The following is a 17,028-nucleotide window of genomic DNA, read 5'->3' as shown; positions in this document are numbered from 1 at the left end:
GAGCTCCATCGCAGTCTTTAACACTGGTAGCATGCCGCGAATGGAGACGTGTCGTCTTCAGCGATGAGAGTCGCTTCTGCCTTTAGTGCCAATGATGGTCGTATGCGTGTTTGGCGCCGTGCAGGTGAGCGCCACAATCAGGACTGCATACGACCGAGGCACACAGGGCCAACACCCGGCATCATGGTGTGGGGAGCGATCTCCTACACTGGCCGTACACCACTGGTGATCGTCGAGGGGACACTGAATAGTGCACGGTACATCCAAACCGTCATCGAACCCATCGTTCTACCATTCCTAGACCGGCAAGGGAACTTGCTGTTCCAACAGGACAATGCACGTCCGCATGTATCCCGTGCCACCCAACGTGCTCTAGAAGGTGTAAGTCAACTACCCTGGCCAGCAAGATCTCCGGATCTGTCCCCCATTGAGCATGTTTGGGACTGGATGAAGCGTCGTCTCACGCGGTCTGCACGTCCAGCACGAACGCTGGTCCAACTGAGGCGCCAGGTGGAAATGGCATGGCAAGCCGTTCCACAGGACTACATCCAGCATCTCTACGATCGTCTCCATGGGAGAATAGCAGCCTGCATTGCTGCGAAAGGTGGATATACACTGTACTAGTGCCGACATTGTGCATGCTCTGTTGCCTGTGTCTATGTGCCTGTGGTTCTGTCAGTGTGATCATGTGATGTATCTGACCCTAGGAATGTGTCAATAAAGTTTCCCCTTCCTGGGACAGTGAATTCACGGTGTTCTTATTTCAATTTCCAGGCGTGTGTTATATATTTGTTTGATGAAAAGCTACATAGTCCAAGCCAGCTAGGAAGCTTTTAAAGCTGCCGTAAAATTAAAAATAGATCCCCCACCGTAACAAAAGTAAAGGAAGATAAATAGTAATTGAACTGTCTGGGCAGCCACTGGTAGTACTGAATACTGTCTGCAGTTACGATGTGCCATTAAAGGATCCACTAAACTGACCAAGAGGATGTGCATATAGCATTATAAAATGTTATATTACAGTTTGGGAATAAGCTGCCACACGACAAATACTTAAGAGTAGGAGTTTGTAGGGAAATGAAATGGAATGATGGTACAGACCCAGCCGTAAGTAAACAAGTTGGCAGACTGTTTCATTGGCAGAATACTAGGAGACTACAAACAAAACACTCCTATGACCCATCCTAAAATTGGCTCAGATGTGTGGGGCCAGTATCAAACAGGCTTAACAGGGCATATTTAATGACTATTAAGATCTGCAGCAAGGATTGTCACAGGTTAGTTTGATGACTCGTGGGAGAGCGTAACAGGATGCTTGAAGATAGATGCAAACAGCGCTGTGAAAGCTTACGTAGAAACTTTGTAGAACCAACTCTAGGCGATGTGTCTAGGAATGCACTACAACCCCTTACGTATTGCTCCAGTAGGGATCGTGAAGACAAGACCAGATTAATCACAGCACGCACAGATTAGTTTAAACCGTCATTCTTCCAGCGATCCATACCTGAATGGAAAAGGGAAATGCCCTAATGACGGGCACAGTGTGACGAACCCTCTGCCATGCACTTCACAGTCGTTTGTAGGACACAGATGTAGACATACAAGTAATGAATGCAGCAATATGTTCATAATTTGCCCCAATGATAATGCGTCCCTGTTACTAATTATTACGACTAAATTTTACCAACCATCATACCCAGTCCATTCCAAACCAAAAACTCAACTTCCTAAAAGACTTTTTTTATTCTGAGTACGAAGTATTAAAAATAAGAAAAAAACTGTATTCCTTTGGAACCGTGAATGATTTTATTTAATGGCACCTTTCTTACGTAACGCATTATAATTGTTGTGAGCTGCCACAATCTCCTTAAAATATGAAAAAGACCAAGGACTGGATAGTGACAGCACGCAATATCATCCGTCACGCACCGTACACTTGGCTGCCGATTATGTATATACACACATCAAAAAACGTTTTGCATCTCCTCGGTTCGGTGAGTTCCGGAACCTGTACAGAGAATTGGAATAGAAATCAACGCAACCATCTTTTCCGCCCTTTTTATTGCTCATGAAAGCCACACGTTGCATGTTGTACCACCATACAGCAAGACCTTCAGATGTGATGATCCAGATTGCTGTACATACCGGTACCTCTAATACCCAGTAGCACGTCCTCTTGCATTGATGCATGCCTGTATTCGTCGTGGCATACTATCTAGAAGTTCATCAAGGCACTGTTAGTCGAGATTGTCCCACTCCTCAACGGCGACTCGGCGTAGATCCTCAGAGTGGTTTGGTGGTTCACGTCGCCCATAAACAGCCCTTTTCAATCTATCCCGGGTATTTTCGATACGGTTCACGTCTGGAGAACATGCTGGCCACTCTAGTCGAGCGATGTCGTTATCCTGTAGGAAGTCATTCACAAGATGTGCACGATGGGGAGCGCGAATTGTAGTCCATGAAGACGAATGCCTCGCCAATATGCTGCAGATATAGTTACACTGTCGGTCGCAAGATGGCATTCACGTATCGTACAGCCGTTACGGCGCCTTCCATGACTACCAGCGGCGTACGTCGGCCCCGCACAATTCCACTCTACAACAGCAGGGACCTTCATCTTGCTGCATGCGCTGGATAGTGTGTGTAAGGCGTTCAGCCTGACAGTGTTGCCTCCAAACACGTCTCCGACGATTGTCTGGTTGAAGGCATATGTGACACTAATCGGTGAAGAGAACGTCATGCCAATCCTGAGCAGTCCATTCGTCATGTTGTTGGACCCATCTGTACCGCGCTGCATGGTGTCGTGGTTGCAAATAAGGACCTCGCCATGGACCTCGGGAGTGAATTTGCGGGACCCATGGTCTTTTGAGCGAGGAATATCATTGACAGTTCCTGTCTCTCTGTACCTCCTCCATGCCCGAACAACATCGCTTTGGTTCACTCCGAGACGCCCGGACACTTCCCTTGTTGAAAGCCCTTCCTGTCACAAAGTAACAATACGTATGTGATCGAACCGCGGTATTGACCGTCTAGGCATGGTTGAACTACAGACAACACGAACTGTGTACCTCCTTCCTGGTGGAATGACTGGAACTGATCGGCTGTCGGACTCCCTCAGTCTAATAGGCGCTGCTCATGCATGGTTGTTTACGTCTTTGGGCGGGTTTAGTGACATCTCTGAACAGTCAAAGGGACTGTGTCTGTTGTTTCATGAGACGAGCGTATGTCTTTTTGGAAAGAAATACTCCAAATCCACATTTGCGACTCATTTATCGGCGATGTCTGTTTTGTACAGTGTACCTAGCTATTTGGGGTTAGCGGGTGCAATTTGTGCACAATTTATTGTGATTTTAAAATTGTCTTTCGTATACAGGGTGGTCGGAAGTTCCCCTTACGGACTTCTAGGACTTGTAGAGGGGAGTGAGTACATTGTATTTTGAGCAGGAACCCATGTCCGGAAACGTCATCCAGCGAGACTACAGAGCGTCAAAGTTATAGGCGCGGACATCTGTAAATGTTCGTATACACGTGGTGATTCCGTGATGATGTTACAGACTTTCTAGGGTGATGGGGAACTATAAATGTATTAATTTGAAGTAGGGATCCCTGCACTGGAAACGAACGAGTCGAAAGCTATAAACGAAAATCGTTCTGATACCTCTGACAGTTGGATACATGTACAGATTCTTGTGTTGCGAAGAGTGTAGGGTTGGTAACTTTCAGTGGAGGTAGTGTGGACAAAAACGAGAAAAAATGTCTAATAAACGTGGGCTCTAAAGTGCGTACCTTAAGAGCTATGAACAGTTGCTCAATAGAGGAGATGAGTTTCACATTAGCGGAGATGAACGAATGGTCATAGCTCCTCAAGTATGCAATTTAGAGCCCACGTTGGTTACGACACCATCTACGCTACGCTTAGTGGCATTCTGCATGGTTCCATAAGAAAATCATGAACATTTGGATGAGACTACGTTTATAACCAATCTTGTTCTTCACACCCGATTGTTAGCTTTATCCATTTTAGTCTTTTTAAATCAGAACATTACTCCTTTACCAGTCCCCTGACACGAACTCTTCAAGAATTTTACTAATTAACATTTTTGGTTTCATCATGTTTTCCCTGCTTACCCGCCATCTACATTAATTTAATATTTACTTAGTATTACTGTTTCATGTGACTAACTCAAAATTCTGACTACCTCTACCTGACTCGAACGACTTACTGACTACTTTGAAACGTACGTGCTCGTACAAAAAACCTCACTACCGTATCGTCGACTGTTTGCCGGGTTTTCTGAGAACTTAGCTTCGGTAAACATGATACGATTACAATGCAGAGTCGCGTCTGCTTGGCAACAAATGGCTCGTCGAAAATCGTAATTTTGGTACAGTCATGAGCTGCCATGAAAACCTTCACTATTACTATCAATTCTACTGTTATAAATCGTCATCAGGCACCTAGGGTACATAAACTAAAACACCTTTGCAGTTTCAATCTGAAGCGTTGGTATACCACTCTCGCATCAATTTAAAGTGCAATAGTGGCAGAGTACACTGCAGAGGTGATTGCTATATCCTGGATGTTCCCGGCAGCCGGAACTACATCAGAAAGTCATATAACCCAAAGAAGTACCCTGACTTCAACGAATTTCTGAAGTTGCCACGCAGCTGCAAGTCGCTATTTCACATCCTACAAAGTGTCCGTTGGTGAATCGCTCATGATACTCACGCAGTTGTCTAAACTCCTTAACTATGAACGACAGACACTGCTGATCAGGGTACGTGGAAGACGTATTCAATTCTGTCCCACGACAGGCTTGCTTGTCCAGATACCATCTACGGGCAATTCCATGTTTTGCTATTGCCATATACATTCAATTTTTTTTTAATCCTTGTGCCCCACGTTTGGGCTGCATTTCATTCATATCTGGCGTTTCATCGAGCGAAGCGGCACAACGAGGAACGGCTCTAATATCTTATCGATCCCTTTACTTCTTCTCCCTATACAAGAGATCTGTATCATAAAATATTAAATAATAGAGAACTATGTAAAACCAACTCTTCGGATAACATACCAGGTTTTCATTGTATTTAGGCCAGTCATTTGTGCTCCTTGCACCACCAAAGCAAAAAGTATTTTCCATTTGTTTGATTTACAACAGGCTGTGAATTGTATCGGTGACTAATATTTGGTTTGTGTAGCTGCCGTCGCCGTGATCTTTGTGATACGGTGTTCTATAGACACATGTTCAGACAACTAGTGACGTTAATCGTTCTGTAAGACATAACAGTCCCCTTTGTGGACTTCTTAACTTTATCAGAATTTATTTCTGCTGTTGCTTTTACCAGAAAAACTTTCTAGACAAGTCTCCATAACGATATTACACCACACAGCAATCAAAACGTGCCTACTAGATGTAATGTAGTTGTTATTAAAGCGACGAAGAGTTTCCCATCATTGGAGTCTTTAAGATGCTACTTTGCTATATACGACTCATGGAGGTATATGACTATGACGATAGTAGATTCACTGATTGTACATGCGACAAACTTTTTGTAATAGAAGGAAACAAGTACAGAGAATAATGTATATAAAAATGTATGAATAAATATTATTTGTATTTTGCAGCTTAATGTTTATTGTCGGTTAGGACCAAACATGTTTCACTTATTTCTCTTAGGCATCACTGGTTGTCTATATAAAAAAAGGTGCTCGCCTAGATATAAATATTTCGTACATATTTGGTTAAAAATGATAATAAACATTCATTTGCAAAAGACGTATAATTATATTCTTATCTACATCACGAACATATAAGAGTAACATCTGAGGAAGAATGGCTGTATGTATTAATACATATATAGTTACAGACAGTGGCGATGTGTTTGAGATAGTTTAGCAAAACAGACATTTGAAATAAGGTGTACGTAAGACGTGTACATCACTTATCCCAAACACTGTACTTGGAATAAGACTAACTAAAACTAAATTTTATCGCAAAATTATAAAAAGAAACTAATAAAAATGCAATGCCCTACGAGCGCATGTAACGTAATCTTCGCTTCCTGTAGTATTTCTGTCCTCTCTCTCACATAGAACATACCTCCGTACCTAAAGGTTTATTTCAATTGAAAACAACGCCATGTTCATTAGAGCTATTTATTCGTAAAAACAATTACGGCTAGGTCGCGACTGAGCAATCGAGGCTAAAGAATAATTCACTTCAGCTGCACGGCTCTGTTAATCATAGCTGTAAATTAGAGAAACTACCAATTCGGTGTAGAATTGCAACATCATACTATTCATAATCCCTCTGTGCAAGACGACACTATTTAGCACTGCCCAAGATTATCCCAAACGTTGACTGTCATGAGAGTTTCCTTGCAGCTCAATGCCAGCGTTGTCGTGTCTTACACACGTGGCGAGCGGACGCTCCCTGGTTCCTTATACGTACGCCATCAGCTCGTCATGACTTTGGCCCTCCGGCTAATCGCGATATATAAACAACTTTCTTGATCTATGAATATCAATTCATTTATGGTAATACCTTAAATTGAGCCGCACGTAAAACATGGCTCGTTGGTCTAGGGGTATGATTCTCGCTTAGGGTGCGAGAGGTCCCGGGTTCAAATCCCGGACGAGCCCTAAATTTTTTTCGCTTCCGAACCATTGTATCCACTTGCAAAGACTCTTTTTAGTTACTTCTATTTTATTTGCTGGAAATTTGTTGCAAGCAGTAGTCAGTGAGTCACAACCGAGTGCTCAGAATGTGCTGACGCGCGGTGCGGCGCTCCGCGTGGAGTACATGACGCGTCACGTAAACACGTGTTATTGTACATGTATATCGCGTTTCCCTGTACAGCCACCCCCCCCCCCCCCCCCATATTGTAAGTATTAATACTTCTTGTTCATAGTCTTTGTGTATTGTTCGGGAAGCGGAGGTTCAGCTTCGTAGCCATGAATCATGTTCATAGCTTCGATCAGAAAAATACTTCAGGTTCGCCTTTGGCAGGAATACAACAGATGTGCAACATACAGCTTTGGAAGTTCATGAGTGGTTGCATGGTAGCTTCACTAATTCTTGTGATAATGCGGAGTACATTCAAATGAATAGTCAGAAGTACTGTGTTTTTACTAAATTGCATAATTACCTCATATTAGACAAAATTTTACACAAAACCCAGGGAAAATTAGAATTCAGTCATCGTGATGTTTCTGTCATTGCCTTTGATGTAAGTAACGCCAACAATGACCTGAAAACTGTCAGGGTTTGAAATTTTCTCCAGAGCGAGACAACAAGGACTTGATGGATCTACTTTCTAGTTATGGACAGGCCAAAAGCATCGAATTGCAAAAGGGGGCTAATAGATACACGATTAAGTGCTAGAACTGGATTAGATCTTTCAGAATGCTTGTAACGTCTGATATCCCGTCCCACGTTCTTCCAGGCGACTGCAGAGAACACACAGTTCATGTTGGGCAAAATCCCACATGTCACTTGTGTAATGAGCCAGGACATCTTCGGGAAAACTGACCACGGCAAGTGTTTATTTGACGAAACAGCACGCAACAGCGGACAAGATCTGAGGCAGAGGAATTGGTTCAAATGGTTCTGAGCACTATGCGACTAAACTTCTGAGGTCATCAGTCGCCTAGAACTTAGAACGAATTAAACCTAACTAACCTAAGGACATCACACACATCGATGCCCGAGGCAGGATTCGAACCTGCTCGGTTCCAGACTGTAGCGCCCAGAACCACACGGACACTCCAGCCGGCCGCAGAGGAATTGATCCACGCAAGTAATACAGCGGGCAGCACCGAGAATACTCGCATGGAATCCACTGACCAGTTCTTTATTTTAGCTACAGGGGAATTCCCAACCTTGAACAAGGGACCAGCAGAAAATGAATTACGTGAGAAATCATACAACGCTGACGAGCATGAGACCCATAAAGACCGGTGTTCAACTACCTTCCAGGATAACAGCTATAATTCACCAGCGAGATAACGAAGTAGATAAGAGCGTTGTCCTTCCAGTTCTCATCCAAATCAAGAAAACAAGAAACATTCACTAGAAAAGGATAGTACGAACTCCGAAGAGGAATCTGCACAGATACCTAGCAAACGGAAGTCCGATAACGTTACAGCCATACAGGGCGAATCCGAGATGTAAAGGGAAACTCAAGAGGAAAGAGCTGTTCTCCAGTCCCGACAGTAAGACTTGGAGGATACACTTGAACCGTCCACTGCAGAACCGTAAATATCAACCGATGCAGGAAGCAACATGCCAGGAAACTATACAGGAACATATGAGTCAAACCACAGGAGCTGTTACTGAAACATATGAACAGGACAGGGAAGTGAAAGATCGTGCGGAACCAAATTTCACTTTCACCACGGAAACAAAGAAACACTCATTAAGGGGAGCGGAGAAAAGTAGTACCAACTGGAAGATTACAAAACCTCTGCGCACCAAGCGAGAAAGTCAAACGCAATCGAAATGTGGCACGTCAAAAATACAAGAAAGATGCGGAAAGGGAACACAAAGACGACGAGAAGGGAGCGATAGGAAGTGAACCTACTGCACACGACTCCACTCAATAAAATGTTATTGGGAAATAAGACGGAAAATCAAAATTGAAAAGCAAGTTTGAAGTGGACAATACGATAGTGACGACTCTCCTCAAGCTATAATGTTACTATGAACGCAGATGAGCGACAGGAACAACCGTTGGCAACGACACGCCTGTAAAATCTAGAAAACAACTAAATCCGGTCAAAGGACTGCATTTTTGGACCCTTAGCTTGAAGGTGGCAGGGGTAAAATACAGGGAGCGAAAGGCTATTTACAATTTGTACAGAAACCAGATGGCAGTTATAAGAGTCGAGGGGCATGAAAGGGAAGGTTGGGAAGGGAGTGAGACAGGGTTGTAGCCTCCCCACGATGTTATTCAATCTGTATATTGAGCAAGCAGTAAAGGAAATAATAGAAAAATTCGGAGTAGGTATTAAAATCCATGGAGAAGAAATAAAAACTTTGAGGTTCGTCGATGACATTGTAATTCTGTCAGACAGAAAGGACCTGGAAGAGCAGCTGAACGGAATGGACAGTGTCTTGGAAGGAGGATATAAGATGAACATCGACAAAAGCAAAACGAGGATAATGGAATGTAGTCTAATTAAGTCGGGTGATGCTGAGGGAATTAGATTAGGAAATGAGACAAAGTATACACAGTACCACACAGTAAATGGAATGACACCATTAATAAACACAGACTTCGATCAGAAATCGGTATCTAAGGTAGAATATTCAAAATTTCTAGGTGTATGCATTGATGAGGGGTTGAACTGGAAAAAACACACTGAGGATATGCTGAAACGTTTGAGTTCAGCTACTTATGCTATTAGGGTCATTGCAAATTTTGGAGACATACATCTGAGTAAATTAGCTTACCGCGCCTATTTTCACTCTTTGCTTTCATATGGCATCATATTCTGAGGTAACTCATCATTGAGTAAAAGAGTATTCATTGCTGGAGCTCATCCAAGATCATCCTGCAGACACTTATTTAAAGAGCTAGAGATCTTCACTGTAGCCTCACAATATATATATATATATATATATATATATATATATATATATATATATTCACTTATGAAATTTGTTATTAACAATCCGAACGAATTCAAAAGTAATAGCAGTGTACATGGCTACAACACTAGGAGAAAGGATGATCTTCACTACTCAAGGTAAAATCTAACTTTGGCTCAGAAGGGTGTAAATTATGCTGCCACAAAAGTCTTTGGTCACTTACCTAATACCATCAAAAGTCTGACAGATAGCCCTATAGCATTTAAAAGGAAATGAAAAGAATTTCTTAATGGCAACTCCTTCTACTCATTAGATGAATTTTTGGATATAGTAAGCGGGTAATTTCCCCAACACCCACAATGTGTCACGTAATATTCTGTGCCATGTAATATTTTGTGTAATGTAATATCTTGTATAGACACCTTTTATTAACCTGACACGTTCCACATCATTACGAAGTGTCGTATTCATGATCTGTGGGACAAGTACTAATCTAATCTCATCTAATCTATTTGGGGACCAAAATAACTGATGAAGGTCGAAGTAGAGAGGATATAAAATGTAGACTGGCAATGGCAAGGAAAGCGTTTCTGAAGAAGTGAAATATGTTAACATTGAGTATAGATTTAAGTGTCAGGAAGTCGTTTCTAAAAGTATTTGTATTGAGTGTAGCCATGTATGGAAGTGAAACATGGACGATAAATAGTTTGGACAAGAAGAGAATTGAAGCTTTCGAAATGTGGTGCGACAGAAGAATGCTGAAGATTAGATGGGTAGACCACATAACTAATGAGGACATATTGAATAGGATTGGGGAGAAGAGGAGTTTGTGGCACTATTTGACTAGAAGAAGGGATCGGTTGGTAGGACATGTTCTGAGGCATCAACGGATCACCAATTTAGTATACTAGACAGAATTTTTGTCTCCACAGGCATCGTAAATAACCTACAACGTTGTGAGATATGGCCGTTCAACTTTACCGATCATTGCGCTTGTCACATAACCGTTACGCAGAGAGAACTTTTCTAGGGCATCCCGCGTATGGCAGCAGAATGTGCCGCTCCTTGACTATAAAACATTCAGGCAGCAAATTCAAGACATATGGAGGAAACGCTTAGACAGGCTGACAGGTATCGAGAAAGAGTACTATGGTGGACGGACTGTGCAAAACCGCAAATAAAGAAATGCACCGTCCAGTGCGCACGGAAAAAATCATCCGGAAGAGAAATAGAAACATTACTTTACAATCTTATGAGAACTATACAATTAGTCTGACGCTCTAATGGCCAACCTAATTAAAATTGATAGAATTAAAGTACTAATAACATTAAGAGTTCGCGAAACTTTACTTGGTATGAAAGTACGGGCTCGAGATATCAGCGACGTCAACCATGTAACTGAATACGTCTATCACGTGATAGCAGAAACAAAACGGGGCAAACAAAAACTGATTACTGAGCTTGTAGATGATGGTGGGAATGCTCCGCATGTAGAAGAGACATCGGAAGAGTACTTTTTGAACGGTATCACACCGTGTCTTGACTCAAGCGATAACAAAGAACTAATCGCTGGGATAACAAATGAGGATGTCAAACGTTTTATCGTCGACGCCCCCAAGAGGAGAGCAGTTATAGGAGATGACTGCCCATCTAATTTTACGAATAGTTTTGGCATACCACAGGAGAGAAACTCGCCAAAATATAAAATGAACTCGTAAAAAATAAGGTCTTCCTGCCACAATATACGGAACGAATGATGGCTCTCATACCAAAGACTGCACAGAGTAATAAGCTAGAAAATTTCCGTCCTCTTACTTTGCCCAACGCCGACTTCAAAATTATAATGCTTATTACAAGCAACAGAACAACACAAGTACTCTGCAACTGTGACCTTTTTCTTTGACTGCAAGTACCCGTCGCTCATTGAGTGTCTGGAACACGGCACCACGATTAAAGCAAAGTGGTACATGGGCACTTTGGAAAAACTGAAGCGTGTCATCAAGTCCAAACGCTCAGGAATGTTGACGGGAGGCATCATTCTGCTGCAGGATAAAGCATGCCCACATATTACCGAGGTTGTTTCGGGTACGCTGCAGGAGTTTCGTTGGGAAGCCAGTACACGTCCTCTATCCAGTCCCGATCCCTTCCCATGCGATATCCGTATTTCTTGAGCCCTGAAGAATGGCTTTCGTGGCCGTCGATTAGCTTCGGACGAAGAGGCGCACGCCTAGGTGCAAACATCTCTCCTGCAGGTACTGTCCGTCTAGTTTGAAAGTGGGATAAATATATTAACAATTATGGCTATTTTTTGAAACTCATTTTCATTTGACTGCCATTTCTGCATCGTACCTAACCTAATTTTTTGGACTGAATCTGCCCCAGACCCGCGCCTGATATAAAGTATCATCGCCATGCGCTTTACGATAGCTAGTGGCTTATACGTAAGTTAAGATTCGGCATGTAAGTTAAGATTCGGCAGAAATCAAACCTGCATTTGGATCGGACTTCCTTAACTCTTGTGCAGGAAGGTGTACAGTATTCTGCTGCATCCAGTTTCAGTAAACTACTACTCGAATTCAAAAATCTTAGCAGTAATCCACGCGCTTTCGAATCGAAACCGATGAGTTTCCTCATGGGTCACACCTATTCTCTCGAGGAGTTCCTTGACAAACTAAACTGATTCTTGTTGTATTGCTGATTGCGTTTACTTAAACTTATGGATTGACTTTTTTCGGGTTCATAAAAATTTTATTTCTATCTGTTATTACTTTTATGTTGTAATTTCATATACTGACACGTTCCTTGACCTTAGAGCTTTGCTTCTCAATTTGGTTCTACAGAACTTGACGTGTAAACAAATAAATAAATGAACACACCGCGGAAGTCGCACGAAGGGTAGCGGTTTGAAGGACAGAGGAAAAGTGCCAAGGCAAGAGCGAAGGGAAAAAAACCTCTGCCATAGTTAGGGCGGCTGGTAAGAGCAGTAGCGGATGTCTTGCTGCCTGCGATAGATAGTCCAAGGATAGGATTTTTTAGTAGTGGGTATCATGCATGTCGATACCTTAACGTTGTGCGGTTGTGCTGCTCGGCGGCTGGCGCTGGGTGCTGGTGCAGAGTCCTCGTTCAGCGTCAGCATCCTGCAACAGTTAGGTTTATTATCGATCTTGTGTCCGATGGGTCATATACCGGAAGCACAGTGTGAGGGAATGTTGGCAGATTGTTTGTGCGTCTGTGGGCGAGCTCGTCGGTGTCCCTGCTGTGGCCTGTTGGTCGGCTCTAATAGCAGCTGGTAATTACCAGTCAGCGTTGCTAATATGCAGGGGCTTGCCGACGTTTGTCGCTTATTTGCGTATGTTAGTTTACCATAGGTGGCTATACCCTAACTAGCAGTGTCTTTGGCCGCTTGTGCTTCCACCTATGGTTGTGATAAACTACTGCCTCTCGGGCTGTATTTATGTAGGTGCCGTGCCGGAGCGGACGGCCGAGGGAACATCTGTTGTCTAAGGCTATCTGCATACTGCAGCAGCCTCCGAACGACCGCATTCTCGGGCACATGAACGTTAATAATATAGTTACAAACTACTTCAGAAACCTCTTAATTTTTATTTGAATTCAGTTAAGTTGTTTGAAATTGCCGAAAAAGTTTCAGCTTGCTCGAATGAAAACTTTGCATTCTAGAACGTTTATAGTGGAAGATCGATACCTCTGAACCATATCTTTACTAGAACTTATGTCAGCAGTTATTAATACTACAACTCTCAAATTTAGTATAGCTCTATCACTTGGTATGTTTTATCATCCACTTCAACCAAAATTCTCTATCATTAAAATCACAGGTACTTAGTCTACTACGATTGGTTTTACTTTAGTTACAAAACTGGTTTTCACTTAATTACTCAAAAACTACAAGGCGCAGATTAACGTGGTCTCTTAGTTTATTATTTTTGGGGCGAACTGGAGCAGAAAACAAAATTTCATGTTTCTAAGTCCATTATTTAGCGCCTATGATTTTTCACTAACTGATTAGAAATGTGGGAGAAGAATTTACTTTTTCATCCTATTTTAGCATAAAAAAAGAAAAGGTATGTTTTACTGTAGTTGGTCGCCCTTTCGTCCATTTTCACTGCTGCTTGAAGTCAATCTTTCGTGCAGCCTCCATGTCCCTGAGAAACAGAAAACACAGCCTAAGCTTCTGTTCTCAACTTACTACTGAGGGAGGACAAAGTACATTTTACAATTTATGTTTTGCCAATAGTTCTAATAATTGAGAAGTTGCCAGAAAGACAGTTAGCACCAAGTCATATGGGAAAAAAGGAATTCATTTACTTTATAATTTAGCCTAAATTTGCATTCATGCTTCCTTTCTTTCATAAATGATATCTTTTATGTTCCTAAATAGTGAATTTTTGGCAAATTTGCAATTTATTACTTGAGATGTTGCTTTAGCTTAGAAGATTGAGTAACCCTTGGAAGTTTCACTTTAATTTGGCTCAATTATCGTACGGATTACTTTACCAAAGAAGTCATCTGCTAAACAGCACTTACTTTGCTTTGTTGTATGCATTATTAAAGAAACTGTTTTTATTTTCAACATATCGATTCTTATGATCTACATTTCGCCACATAATTGTAGGATTCTGTTGTCTAATTTTACAAATTAAATTTACTATCTGCCTTAATCAAGATTAAGTGTTTTCCACAATTTTATTGAGATGTGACGGAAATTATTCAACAATTCTCCATCATTTAACTGTATATATCTCCACCTACTTTCATCATTTCTCCATTTAATCATATGTCAGCTTACTAATTTCATTTCTCCATTTTCTTCATTTTCAGAATACTCCGATTTTGCCACTTCTTCCTCCCCCTTTTACTTTGTCAGCCTACTGACCACCTCATTTCTCTATATATTTGGTGTGATCCTCGCACCACTTCCACACATCTCCCTTTGATTAATGTTAAAAAGCTATTGCTTGCCTCTAGGGGCATTACATTCTTATCCTTATTGCTCCTCAGACAACCTTACTCCCACTAAAATTATTATTCTGTGCAGATTCAACTTCTTGTAGTGCAAAGTTTTGTAGTTACTAACCCTTTTTATGGATCCTAATTTTATCTGTTTATTTTTAGCTGCTCTTTTTTATTGGTACTCAAATTTACTTTTGCCTTTCTCTAGGAAGATTACTTATTAAGACGACTTCATAAACTAATAGAATATATACCACATGAAGACATATATGAATCTTACTTACTATGGTAGAACAGCAGAAGGGAATAAAACTAGAAATGGAAATAAAGTTTCATCCAGCTGGGACCAGACGATACGCCAAACCGTGTATCTGGCAAAGAGTGGCAGACTCCCTACAGTAACTAGTTACTGTTACTTTTAAATTGCTTAGTTAAATCACTTTGCTATCTTCCCGAATGGTCCCTTAAGCCCTTGCATATACTTCTTATTTTTAGATCTTTCTTTAGTTCTTACTGCTACTAGTTTATTAATTCTAAAACAAATAGGAGAAGCGTTTTTGTATTGCCTCCTTTTCCTATTTTCACTTTTTGCCTTAGTATCGGGCACTTCACGACCAAATTCAGTATCGTTCTGCAGATATCTGTCGTTCCTTATTATAGTAAAAGGCAGTTCCCATGCTGTATTATTACTGCCTCTTTGCTTATAAAGAATTTGTTCTATCGTTACTTTATTTATATCAGCTGGTATTAACGTCTCGCCGGTCGGAGTGGCCGTTCGGTTCTAGGCGCTACAGTCTGGAGCCGAGCGACCGCTCCGGTCGCAGGTTCGAATCTTGCTTCGGGCATGGATGTGTGTGATGTCCTTAGGTTAGTTAAGTTTAATTAGTTCTAAGTTCTAGGCGACTAATGACCTCAGAAGTTAAGTCGCATGGTGCTCAGAGCCATTTGAACCATTAACGTCTCGTGCTGTACTGGGCTAGAAAATTTTCCAGTAACATCTGTCATTTTTAAACCACTTTCTTTCCGGTCAGCTAGTTTATTCTCACTATGAATAGCATCACACGTTACTTGTGACACAGTACTTACTCCACTACCATTATCATGATTACAATGATGTGTTACTTCGGAGATGTCAGTACCTTTAATAGGGTAGATTAATTTAGTCTGAACAGTTTTCACATTCACATCTTCTAACAAATCACTTTCAACCTGTTTTCTGTTAAACTAGTTCTGATCAGTTGCAAGTACATTTACACTTAAATTTTGGGGCTCATCAATCTCTACATTTTTAACTGCCTTTTCCAACCTATCCAGTAATTGTAAATCTAAGCACTTGGCGACTCCTTCCACTTTTGTTTGCTGCACATCAGCCAAACTATCCTCCAACTCTCAGCAAACTTCGTCCCTGCGTAACATTGCTACTTACAAGTTATAATAATGTCGTCAGCCGCTACCATTTGTGGCAAGTTAAGACAGCTACTAGGTTCCTTCACCTTAATACTATTGCTGCCCCCTTCATTCATCAACTCCTTCCCTCTAAAATATTGCAAAACTGATTCTACATCCGCTATCTCAACTTCAGCTTTTAAATTGCCATCATTGTCGAAGACATAAGCTTGTACTTCACCTTTGTCCATATCAGACTCAAATCTGTTAATTATTTCTTCCTTATCATCTACAGCGTATTCTTGTTCTTCTTTGAACCATTTCTCCAAGGTATCCAAAATACTACCCACTATGTCATGAGAGGGGTTTAACACATCACTGGTACTTTCTGCTCCTATTTCATCATCCCTGTGTTCTGCCTGTGTATGATGGCTGACTGTTGTTTGTGTATTTGTTACTGGTTGTGTTACTATTACCGCCTGTTGCGCGCCAGTTTCCTCATAGACGGGATTTAGTTTCCCAAACGAGGCCTGTTGTGTTCATTTGCTACAGCATTATATATTGTAGCATTTTGTCCTCCTCCTGGTCTTAATGGGATTGTGTTTACATTTCTGCTTCCGTCATAATAATTGTTACGAAAGTGTGGTAAATGTCTACCCTCTCTATCTCTACCACGGCCTTGATTTTGATAATTTGCCCTTGTATTTCTAACTTCCCTACTTCTAACATTCACGTCCCCATTGTCCTGATTTTTGTTTTGTACGTTGATTGTTAGACGATCTGTTATTATGCTGCATCTGCTCCTCCGCAGCAGCTATTCTTTCAACCCGTTCTAGGTATCCAATGAATTTATCTACATTATCTCTAGGGGCGGAAATGATTCTTTTCTGCCAGTACCAAGGCTGCTTACCTTCTAAACCCAGAATAATCATATCCGGTTTGATATTTTCTGTCAAATGTGACATTCATGAAATCCACTTCCTAGAGAAATCCTTTACTGATTCCCGTCCAGGTGAAAAACCACTCCAAAATTCTTTTAAAACACCATTTTGTTTGTGTAACCAGTATTCAGTAA

General features: G+C 41.5%; 1 non-coding gene across 1 annotated transcript; it reads left to right on the top strand.

The window, feature by feature from the left end:
- Positions 1–6,574: 6,574 nt before the first annotated feature.
- Trnap-agg (transfer RNA proline (anticodon AGG)) lies at positions 6,575–6,646 on the top strand. The gene has a single exon. It is a non-coding gene; the product is annotated as a tRNA-Pro (tRNA).
- The last annotated feature ends 10,382 nt before the right edge of the window (positions 6,647–17,028 follow it).

This window comes from Schistocerca serialis, chromosome 2 (genome assembly GCF_023864345.2).
Source record: "Schistocerca serialis cubense isolate TAMUIC-IGC-003099 chromosome 2, iqSchSeri2.2, whole genome shotgun sequence".
NCBI lineage: Eukaryota > Metazoa > Arthropoda > Insecta > Orthoptera > Acrididae > Schistocerca > Schistocerca serialis.
Note: the sequence above shows the minus strand (reverse complement) of the source record. Positions and strands in the feature narration are given on the sequence as shown.